Source organism: Microtus pennsylvanicus (genome assembly GCF_037038515.1).
Source record: "Microtus pennsylvanicus isolate mMicPen1 chromosome Y unlocalized genomic scaffold, mMicPen1.hap1 SUPER_Y_unloc_3, whole genome shotgun sequence".
Classification (NCBI taxonomy): domain Eukaryota; kingdom Metazoa; phylum Chordata; class Mammalia; order Rodentia; family Cricetidae; genus Microtus; species Microtus pennsylvanicus.
This window is the reverse complement of record NW_027460881.1, coordinates 5,695,826-5,707,953: the sequence shown is the minus strand read 5'-3', so window position 1 is coordinate 5,707,953 and position 12,128 is coordinate 5,695,826.

Sequence of the window (12,128 nt, the reverse complement as noted above, 5' to 3'; positions counted from 1 at the left end):
CTATAAAACTCATGAACACACTCACCCACACACAGGATAAACATGTACATATGATGCCCACTAGTGTGTGACATGCACACATATGATGAATGCACCGAACTCCATAATATCAGTAAAGTAGGGAATCCATGATGCTAGGTGGAGTCTGGCAAAGACCCCACACACCCATCAAACTGCCAAATACCAGTATGGTACTGATGTCTGACTCCCATCCTGTAAGGAACCGGCTTTGCCCTATGTAAATAACACACATCCGATCCCATACGAGTCTGCCAGGTCCTCTAGCACAAGGTAATGCAGAAATTGATCAATTATTGATTGGTAGTGTGCTTCAAGCCTCTGAATTTCATAAAATACATCATGTTAATAGCAAGTTTTGAAGAAAGAGTTTTCTATTACATGGCAACAAGCTAAGGAGATTGTGAAGAAATGCCCTACCTGCTCTTTCTATAACCAAACGCCACTGCCAGCAGGAGTTAATCCAAAGGGCACTCATAGAAATGAAATCTGGCAGATGGATGTGTTCCACTTTGCAGAATTTGGCAAATTGAAGTATGTTCATCACACCATCGACACTTATTCAGGCTTTCAGTGGGCAACTGCTTTAAGTTCAGAAAAAGCTGATTCAGTAATCACTCATTTATTAGAAGTCATGGCTATCATGGGTATACCTACACAAATAAAGACAGATAATGGTCCTGCTTATGTCTCTAGGAAGATGAAACGGTTTTTTGATCATTACAATATCAAGCATGTTACAGGTATACCATACAATCCTACAGGTCAAGCAGTCATAGAAAGATCAAATCGAACTATAAAGGATATGTTGAACAAACAGAAAGGAGTGGAAAACACCCCTAGAAATAGGTTACATAATGCTTTGTTAACCTTGAATTTTCTCAACGCTAACGAGAAGGGAACGACGGCTGCAGAAAGACATTGGATAATGGAAAAGTCTGCTGAACTAAATTAACCAGTTTATTTCAAGGATGTACTGACCTCACAATGGAAGCCAGGAGATGTGCTGCGTTGGGGAAGGGGTTTTGCTCTTATCTCCACAGGTGAGGAAAAATTATGGATACCGTCAAAATTAATAAAGGTTCGGTTTGAGGAAGGGAGGTCACTTGGAAAAGATAAATAACAATTCATTCACAAGGATGACCGACGTACAGATGGTAAGGATTACTAATAGGATGGGGGCAGGGTTCTTTTCTTATCTCCACAGGAAAATATTCATCTCCAAAGAATTTGAGGGACCCTGAATATTTAATTACTGATGGATGGAAAATAGTTACGACCCATTAAACATCAACAATAAAATTCTATACATATCGTAAGTATTGATTTCATATATATATATATATTTATATGTTTTATTGAACACTTCTTTATAAATGTGTAGAGCTGGTTTTGGAGTTGGACTATGGCTCAGTCCTTCTTCAATTCCAAGCCTGTTGATAAGAGGTATTTCAAAGTTTCTGTCTCAAGTCAGGAGCCATGAAATGGGACAGAATAAGAATAATTTTATACTTGATAAACTTTCTTTGCCTTCCCTCACATCTGTGTCTTTCTTTATATGTCAGTATAAGTCCTTGTTGTTAATGTTTAAATTTCCCATAACAAGCAACATATTTTCCTACAGTAATTTTTCAAGTTTCCAGGATGAAGATGGGGCCCCACAACATCAACTCAATCTGGTTTTTATGACGTCATGAATTTTTTTTTTTTAAGCACTAATTTTAGACCTGTTTTTTGGTACCAACTGCAAGAGACAATTTCATATGATGCACATTTTTGACAACGCTCTGGCCGGAACTTCTCGAAACACACAGAGACTAGTTATAATTTTCTTAAGTCAAAGGTTAATTTGGGAATTTTACCATCGTTTGCTTTCACAGGGGCCCCTAAGAAGAACGTCACCCCATGTCAGCTAGAAGCAATCTAAGAGGACGATGTCCCCTCTCCCAACAGAGTTTGCCCACAGGGTTAGGGACATCTTTTAGTGGTTGGTTTAGGAGTGAGGGGATGGGGAGATATTGTATGTAATTAGGGATAAAAAAAAAGGGGGGGATTAACTGGGTTGATGGGATGATTGGTATTTGTGATTTACTGTTTTTAGAAAATTATGTTGGTACTGTTTCTTGTATATTGATATATTGAATATTGAATGTGAGTGTTCCTACCTCTATTTTGGTATAAGAGTATGCTTATATTGTATGGATACATCTATCATATCACAATGTACATTTCTACCTCTGGTACTATTTATGTAATAACATTGTTTACATTTGATAAGTAATGACATTGTTTACAGGTGAAGATCATTGTCTTCATACATTGCACAATTGTTTATTCCCTTAGTTTTCAAATTAGATAGGTATTGAGAATTACATGTTTGTCATATTATTTTTAGGTTAATCAGGTCTTTTAGATACATAGAGATTATTTTCAGTATAGATAGTATAATCTTCAGCCTCTTTGAAGAGCTGTAGAAAATGGCCTTTAATCTAACCTAGAATTCTGTGCCATCGAGACACAATTTACGCCTGGCAACACCACTCTACTCCTGAGAGAACGTTGAGCACCAAAGACACTCCACTGGGAGCTTGTCTTCCTGGCAGAACTGGCCTTTGGGTTAAGAAAAACCCATACCTCAACTACTGACTAAGATATAAACAGGATTGTCTTATCTTGCCAAGACAGGGTAGGATAATCCTAAGAAAGTTCCTTGCATTTGAGAATGCTATGTCAGTTATGTTAGGCCTTAGCCAAAGTTGGTTGACTCAACATTGCAAACGAGATTTTGGGTGATTGCCCAGGCAGTCAGTTGTCTCTGTCATTTGTTGCACATTTTGGATATCTCTTTTTTGTTAAGTAATATTTACTCCCTTCTCAGATCTTTGATGGAGTTGAAGATTATTTAATTGTAGTTACTCTTTAGCAAAACTTTTGCTCTCAATATTGTTTGTTATATTTATCATTTGTTATTATTGTTATAGTTATATTTGGTTTAGTTGTGTCTTATTTAGACAAAAGGGGGAGATGAAGGGAAATCAGCTCCCTTTAGAGGGCGGGGTTTGCCTCAGGCGAATCCCTGCCAATAAAGGGTGCGCGGAGAGGCGGCTCGCCCCTTTTTTGTTCCTCGCTACCTGTGCTACGCTGGAACTTTGGTTCAGTAAGTTTAACAATAAACTGGTAAATATTCTTTGATATCTGCATTGCCTTTATTTTGTCAGTTCCTTTTCTGCTTCAGCTGTTAATTCTCTGGGACTGTTTAAATCTTTATCACCATCCAAGGTCTTGTTCAAATGAATTATTAGATCAGGTGTTATCCCAATAGTTGGTCGTAAACTGGAAATGTCTCCTAACAGTCTTTGAAAGTCATTAAGAGTCCGTAAGCGATCTCTCCAAATTTGTGCCTTCTGTGTCTTAATTTTTTGCAAACCTATTCTATATCCTAAATAATTAACAGAATCTCCCTTCTGAATATTTTCAGGAGCAATTTGCAATCCCCATTTAGGTAACAGTATCTGTATTTCTTCAAACAGTCTGTTCAAGGTATCTATGTTTGAATCAGATAACAATATGTCGTCCATGTAATGGTATACAATAGATTTGGGAAATTTCTTGCGTATTATTTGCAATGGTTGGTTCACAAAATATTGGCACAGGGAGGGGCTATTTAACATACCCTGGGGGAGGACGGTCCAGTGGTACCTCCTCGAAGGTTGAGAATTGTTATAAGTAGGCACTGTGAAGGCAAATTTTTCTCTATCTTCTTTTTGCAAAGGTATAGTGAAAAAACAATCCTTTAAATCAATAACTATGAGAGGCCATCCTTTTGGTAATAAAGAGGGCAACGGAATTCCAGATTGCAGAGGGCCCATAGGTTGAATAACCTTGTTGATGGCCCTCAGATCTGTCACCATTCTCCATTTACCTGATTTTTTCTTAACCACAAATACAGGAGAATTCCAAGGGCTGGTAGATTCTTCTATATGTCCAGCATCTAGTTGCTCTTGTACCAGCTGTTCTAAAGCCTGTAGCTTTTCCTCAGCTAAAGGCCATTGCTTTGTCCATATTGGTTTCTCAGTCAACCATTTTAGAGGCAAGGCTGTTGGTATTTCTGAAGGGACATCAATTGCTTGTTCCTGCACAGCCCTAATGGCCGGTTTTGTTCTTTTGTAATAACTTTTAATATTCCTTTCAGAAATATGGGCTCTAGAAGTAGCAGGAATGTTAATTTGAGTATTCCATTGTTGTAATAGGTCACGACCCCATAAATTCATTGCAATATTGGCTACATAAGGCCTTAATTTTCCTATTTGTCCCTCAGGCCCTATACATTCAACCCATCTCGTGCTGTGCCTTACTCGACATAGGGTTCCAATTCCCAGGAGCTGAACATTTACATTCTGAAGAGGCCAATATGGATGCCAAGATTCTGGGGTAATGATACTTACATCAGCACCTGTGCCAGTAGGCCAGTAATAAAAATGCCATTTACACACACTCTCAGCTTAGGTCTTTGATCATTTATAGAAGTTTGCCAAAACACACGTAACTCATCTTTCTGATTACTATTGCTTGTAACAGTAGGCATGTGGCTTTCTAATTGTCCTGACGAGGCATGTTCTCTGCAGAAACTGGGAATGTCTGAAACATGTTTGCCATGGGGGCCTGAGAGGCCCCCCCTCTCACGTTTCCCATCTGTATCAGGTTGCCTTGTCTATCTCTTGTAGACCTGCATTCATTCGTCCAGTGTCTGCCCTTCCCACATCTTCTACATAAACCTGAAGGCTGATTCCTTCTATTCCTGTTATTTCTAGAAGACACATTATTATTATTTCTGAAAACCCGTTGTTTACAATTCCTTTTCATATGACCCATTTTGCCACAATTAAAACATTTGGTATTCTGGTGTCTCCTTTTACCATTGGAAATTGCTTCTTCTACCCATGCTTCAGTGCCATAGTCAAATGTGTCAACATCTAGTGTATGCAAGACCCATTCTTCCAAGGACGCTGATCTGAACATTAAAGGCCTCAAGATCCTTTTGCATTCCACATTAGCATTTTCGTAAGCCAAAGACTCAATTATTATACGTCTTGCTTCTGGGTCAGGTATCCCCATTTGTACAGCCTTAGTTAATCCTTGTAAAAAGTCACTAAAGGGTTCTCTCTGACCCTGTTTAACTGTGACAAATGATTCCATTCTCTGTCCTGGGTCTTGTACTCTGTCCCAAGCCCTTAAGGCTGCTGTAGTACACATGGAGAGTATGTTTTCATCCAAATTAGCTTGTTCCTGAGGGTCTGAAAAGAGCCCTTCACCTAGAATTTTATCTAGGGAAATGTCAATTCCCTTCGCCTTTTCCTGCTGTGCTAAAAGTCTAGCCTCTTGCCTGAATAAGCATTTCCATTTTAATTGCGGTCCACTCTCAAGGACCGCGGAGCTCAGCTGGAGCCAGTCCAAGGGGGTTGCTTTGCTTGTTGTGGCCCAAGATTTTAGCATCTCTTTAACAAAAGGGGAGTGCATCCCAAAAGACATGATGACCTGTTTAATTTCTTTGAGATCATTCATACGGACAGGCTCCCATGTATCTTCCTTGATGACCCTAGGGTTTCTGGAACCAACCACCTTTTCAGTTGTTATTACAGGAAAGGCATGTAGAGCTGTAGGTAGAGCTTTGTGAAAATTTTCCCGGAGGGATTTATCCACAGATGTAGTTAAAATTTGCCTTTCTACCCTTTGCTCTTCTTCACCAGAATTTAGAAATTCCTCAATCTTTTCAATTCTATTCACCATTGCTTTTTGTAATGTCTGAATCTCCTGCCCAGAATTATGTTCTAAAGCCTTCATTGAGGATTCTAGAGTATGAAATTTGTCCAGTAGAGATAACTTGTCATCTTTGGACATAATTTTTATGGCATAAACCGTGCCTTCTTGTATTGACAATCTTTCCGCCAATCTGTCATAAGCTTTAGACAAAATTCGATTGTCACATTCAGCAGTTTTGATTCTCTCAGTTAACGTTTCAGTTCCTACAGAAAGGGACTGCTGAAACTTACGATCTAATTCAGCTGTTCCTTCTTCCATAGTAATGAATTTCTCCTTAACATCAGAAAGGGACTGCTGAAACTTACGATCTAATTCAGCTGTTCCTTCTTCCATAGTAATGAATTTCTCCTTAACATCAGAAAGGGACTGCTGAAACTTACGATCTAATTCAGCTGTTCCTTCTTCCATAGTAATGAATTTCTCCTTAACATCAACCTGTACTTTTTCTAGATTTTGCTCAGTTAACCAAGTCATGTTAAACAAAGATTTGTTTTCTTCCTGGAGAACTTCAAACTGATTCTTGAGAAGATTGTTGTCGCTCTCAATAGTTTTCAAACGTTCAACCTCTGCCTTAAGAGATTTGATCATTTTCCTATTATCAAACCAAATAGTGCTAAGGAAAATTAAGAATCCCAGGAATATCCATATATGTGGTGTGGTAGACACCTCTTGTAAGATCTCCCAAATGGTGCACTCAAAAGAACTATTGAAATAGACTGCGGTCACGTTCTCAGACATTATTTAGAAAAGAAAAAGTTCTCTTACCTGTAATAAGTGGTTCCTGCCAGTGGTGGCGAAAGAGTCCAGTTGAATCCACGTGTCCTAAATCTGAAATAAAACGACTCAAAAACAAAATTGAAACAGACACCAGGCTGATAAGTATTTTTTGCCGGGGCTCTCAGGCCGCTGTCACGTGACCTGAGCACTGGCGGCGGTGGGAGGGGGAGCAGCAGACACAGGCAGCGCGCGCGCCGGCGGGCGGGCACAGGAAATCTGGCCGGGGCGGCTCGGAAAAGAGGCTTAGGCGCTGTTAAAAAGGCTCTGTCGGTATCAAACTCACTGCTTGATACTCTAACAAGCAGCAGGGAAAATCGAGTCGCTCAGAATCTCAGCTGTTTCAGCACGTGCCCAGAGAGACTGCTCAGAATCTCAACTTCTTCCGCGCGCGCCCAGAGAGACTGCTGCAGCGACCGGGGGTGCAAGAGACTCCGATTCGGGGCCGGTTCTCGGCAAAGCCCCACGGGGCAGGCGCCAGATGTTCCCGCACAAAATAAAGGCAATGCAGATATCAAAGAATATTTACCAGTTTATTGTTAAACTTACTGAACCAAAGTTCCAGCGTAGCACAGGTAGCGAGGAACAAAAAAGGGGCGAGCCGCCTCTCCGCGCACCCTTTATTGGCAGGGATTCGCCTGAGGCAAACCCCGCCCTCTAAAGGGAGCTGATTTAACCCCTTCACTTGGGCTATAAAACTCATGAACACACTCACCCACACACAGGATAAACATGTACATATGATGCCCACTAGTGTGTGACATGCACACATATGATGAATGCACCGAACTCCATAATATCAGTAAAGTAGGGAATCCATGATGCTAGGTGGAGTCTGGCAAAGACCCCACACACCCATCAAACCGCCAAATACCAGTATGGTACTGATGTCTGACTCCCATCCTGTAAGGAACCTGCCATCCTGTAACTGGGCTATTTTTGGTTGCTTCATCTTCACAAACTTGGTTAAAATGTTAGAGTTGTCAAACTGGGAGTTAGGGTCCAGCATGTAGATCAGCTGTCCCAGGTCAGGTGATTTGGCTACAATTTGGGTGAGAAATTGTACCAGGGAATTCTGGTACACCCTCTCCTCTTCTTCTCCCTGTCCTCATCATCACTCTTGTGGGTTGGCCTGGAGCACAAAGAAGGTAAAATGGAATAAGCCTCCTCCTTAGTGGAAAACCTTGTCAATCCTTAATTTGACCTGACTCTCTGAGGGAATGCAGCACATTTTTTCCTACTAGGTCTCCTCATTCATTGGTTCACTCATTTTTCCAATGAATGATTGAATTCATCCATTCTTCCTTGTCTCTCTCTCTTCTTTCTTCCCTTCTTCCATTTCCCCCTTGATTGTAGAAATTTGAGCAGCAGGGCTGCATCCCCATGGGGCCGCCTTGTAAGGTTATGCTCCGAAATAACAACACAAAACTATTCATTTCAACACTGCCTGCCCCATTATTTTCAGCCTCTTAACCCATGTCTAATAATGTATGTTGCAGCACGAGGTGCGCTTAGAAGGAAAGATTTAGCATGTCTGACCTGGTGGCTGGCTGTATCGCCATCTGCCTCAGAGTGCAGAGCTACCATTTCTGCCCATGGGAGAGGTGCATGGCATCTCTAAGCTCAATTCCTATACCTCCCAGCATTCTCTTATGTTTATTCCACCCACCTATGTTCTAACCTTTCAGGCCAAACAGTTTCTTTATTTAATTAACCAATGACCTATACTCCATCATTACTCCTATTTCTGTTTACACAAGAACGGAATCTTTAACTTTAACATAGCAAAATTACATATAACAAAACAGTTATCAAGCAAGAATTACAGTTACAATATTTATATCTATTTTATCTTTTATCATAACAATGGAAAACTATGACTATCTATCTATTCTTCAACTCCATCAGAGACACCAGAATAATACAGTATTACCTAAGCAAACAAAAAGTAAGCCATTTTCAAACTCTAGAAATGACAGAGACATCTCGCTGCCTGGACAGTCACCCAAAGTTCCTCTGTACCGTTGGTGTTTCCATCCTCAGCCTACAGGCCCATAGTTTCCAGCAGACATTTCCATGAAGCAGGAAATTTCAAAGGCAGTCACTATCTGCTTGTCTTGAAGAATGTTTTGCTGACCCTTTCCTGAATCAGGAACACGAAAAGATCATCTCACCTTTAGGCAAGTTCAGTAGTCCTCTCTCTGAGTGTTTTCTGTGTACAGTTTATGCAACAATCCAGGCAAGAGCAGTTTCTTCCCCAAATGGCTATCAAACTCCATAAGGATCCTCTGTGATGCCCATCTTCTTCCTGAAGTAGATATGTGCTGCCAAGAGTAGAGTGTCTCACTGTCATGAAAAACCCTAAGGTACTAAAAAATTAAATAGCCTATTTTGTAGTCTAGAGAGATATGAATAATGCCTATCTAACTGAAATATATATATCTATGTAGCTTGAAAAGCTAATAACATGACTACAAACTTGACTATTATTAATGATTATCCATTAATAACCTATATACATTATATTTTTAAATGAACTACACAATCACAATACCTTAATTAAGATCAAAAATGCATATACATATAACACAATTGACCTAAAATCTCTATCAGTAAAGCAAAATCTATACTAATGCAAATATTCATATCTATATCACATCCCACTTTAAATGTAAAAGAACGTTTATAAGCCATATTTGGGAACGTGGGTGCAGTTTCTTCTCTCCAAAATGCTTCCGGCTGAATGGTGGCATCATTATTGATTTATCTCAGTTGGCAGTTGAGCGAAGCAATTTTTTAAAGGTGTTCACAGCAACCTTTAAGTAGGGCGTGGTCCATCCTACCATATTAGGATAGAGGCATCCACAGACTATCACCCTCTGTGAAAACAAAATAGAAACTCCTTTCCAAAGCATCATGTCCTTAGATCCAAATTTCAAAGTCAAGGCATTTTCAAAATATCTATGTTGGATTATTTCAGCAGCTTTTATAAAGAAACATCTTTTAGCAGCTATTGCTACTGCCTCAAAATTCAAATGATTCAAAAAGAGCATAATAGCATACAATATCAAAATTCGCTGTGAATTTTCCATCTTTGTGCGCTTCAATTTAACCTCTATTTTGTTTATTTTTCCTTTTTATTTTTTGCCTTTTGATACAGGTTCTCTGTATCTTTGACCTGGAATAACTCTGTATACCTGTCTGTCCTTGAAGTCTCAGAGATCTGCCCCTCTCTGCCTTTCAGGCATTGGGATTAAAGGTGTATGCTACTACACATTGAACTCACAAAGATCTGTTTGTCTCTGCCTTCAAGGCACTGGGATTAAAGGCGTGTGCTACCTCACCTTGAAGGTACAGAGGTCAATCTCCCTCTGCCTGCCATGTGTTGGGTTTACAGGTGTGTACTACCACACCCAACAACTCTCTTCCTTTTTTTAACTTTAAGAACTTCAAATTTTAGCCTGCACATATTTTTAACACACTGTAAATCATTTAAAAATTTTCTTTGTCTTTGAATCTCTCTTTACTCTATTTCTCTCTCTGTTTTTCTGACCACATGAGTCTTTCATTTACCAAGCAATCTCAGTAGGACTAAAGCCGTGGCTTTGCTGGCCAGATGTAGCCCATTCCTTAGCTTTCTGCCATTCCAACCTTGTGGCTGAGGTACCGAACAGAGCCGCATTCAGTGCCACAAGTCTACAGTGTTTCAAGGTCCTTGCCATCAAAGAGGCTGCAACAGACAACACTCAAGCCCTCTTTCTCTAGCTGGCCCTCCTTCCTCAAACAGTCAGAGTTTGCCCAGGCAGGATGGCCCAGAAAGCCGGCATTTTAAAACAACACAGTTTTTTTTCCTGCTACTGCTGAAAACATACAAGCATTCAGTTGGCTTTTATCAACACCATTTAAATGTTGTGTGGCAGGACCTCTTAAGGGCTGCAGGGTTTTGCAGCTGAAGCTGAGTCAGCAAGCCTGTTTTAGATGAGAGCCCTTGCTTTCTTCTAGCAAGCAGAGCAGCCCGAGAAATCGCTGCTACCAAGAAAACATGCCTTACACTTTCCCAAGCATTCTCAGGCTTTCAGTGGATTCAGTTGTCCACAAGGCTGCAAGCCATTCTGTATTTATTTGAGCAGCGAGGCTGTGTCCCCAGCACCACGGCCGCATGAAGGTTATGCCTGAAATAAATACACAAATCTGTATTCTTTTAAACACAGCTGGCCCACTAGATTCAGCATTTTTACCCATTTCTAATAATCAGTGTAGTATAATGAGGTGCACTTACCAGGAAATATTCAGCATGTCTGACATGGTGGCTGGCTGCATCGACATCTGCCTCAGAGAGCAGAGCTATGGCATCTGCCGGGGCGAGGGGAGCATGGCTTCTCTGAGCTCACTACCTCTTCCTCCTGGCATTCTATTTTGTTTACTCCACCTACCTATGTTCTAACCTATCAGCTGAAGCGGATTCTTTCTTTAATTAATCAATAAACTTTTTCTGTCACTTTGTCCTTTCAACAGCTTGCCCATATAAATCTCCCATGTGTCTTCTGTTGTATAATCTTTCATTTGTAAAGAACTTGCACTCTCAGGGGAGGATTTTTCTGACATCTCTGTGGATGGAGATCATATGAGGAAGATAAGATGAGCAACCATGACAACTCTAATGCTGTAGAGTTAGGTGGACCAGAGATTGATGGCTGACATTCCTGTGCTATGCATCAGATGCCCCTGAACTCTGGCCCTGTTGACAGACAGGCAGACATCAAGTTGGTCACACATACTTAACTCATTCGGGTTCACAAATACTGTAAATGGAGTTTTAATTCTTCTCCTAAACTAATAAAAAAACCAAGATTAGGAGAAGAGAAGAGCCTGAAGTAAGGCCTCAAAATGGGTCATTTTGCAAAGGAAAGGTTACCTGCCTCCATGTATGCTGTCTCCCTTTCTTAGTCAAATCCATCCTTCCAGTGTCTAGCTAACAGCTAACCATAGGATTGAACCCAACTGCCTTTGTTTTCTGAAATAAGTGCTGTCCCCTTAAGGTCTCATAACAACACAGGAAGGTTTGTAAGACTGGCCCAGCAACAATTTAAAGCAATTCTAGGACACCAAAGATGCAGCAATTTTGGTTAATTGGTAATATAGATCGTTCTGATGGGACAAAATAATTTAGAATAAAAAAAAACAGATTGGTGTACTCACGATGAATTTATGTGATATGGCACACACAGGCTTCTGGTTCTGAATACTTCATGCTCGGTGGGTTTTGGAGATTGTCGTGACCCTGAACCTAGCTGGAGGCTTTGGGGCCTTGAAAGGTCAAGACTTAATATTTCAGGACATCCTTGTACTTGGTTCACACTGTTTACTGATTTCCTTACAGAGAATGAGCAGCCATCTACTCCTGCTGCCATGCCTTCCCCACATGAACAGAGAGAAGACCCTATACACACAGGTCACTTGTATCACATGTGAAGGCATAAGTCACAAACAAACTCCCACAGCAGTTTAGAATTGTG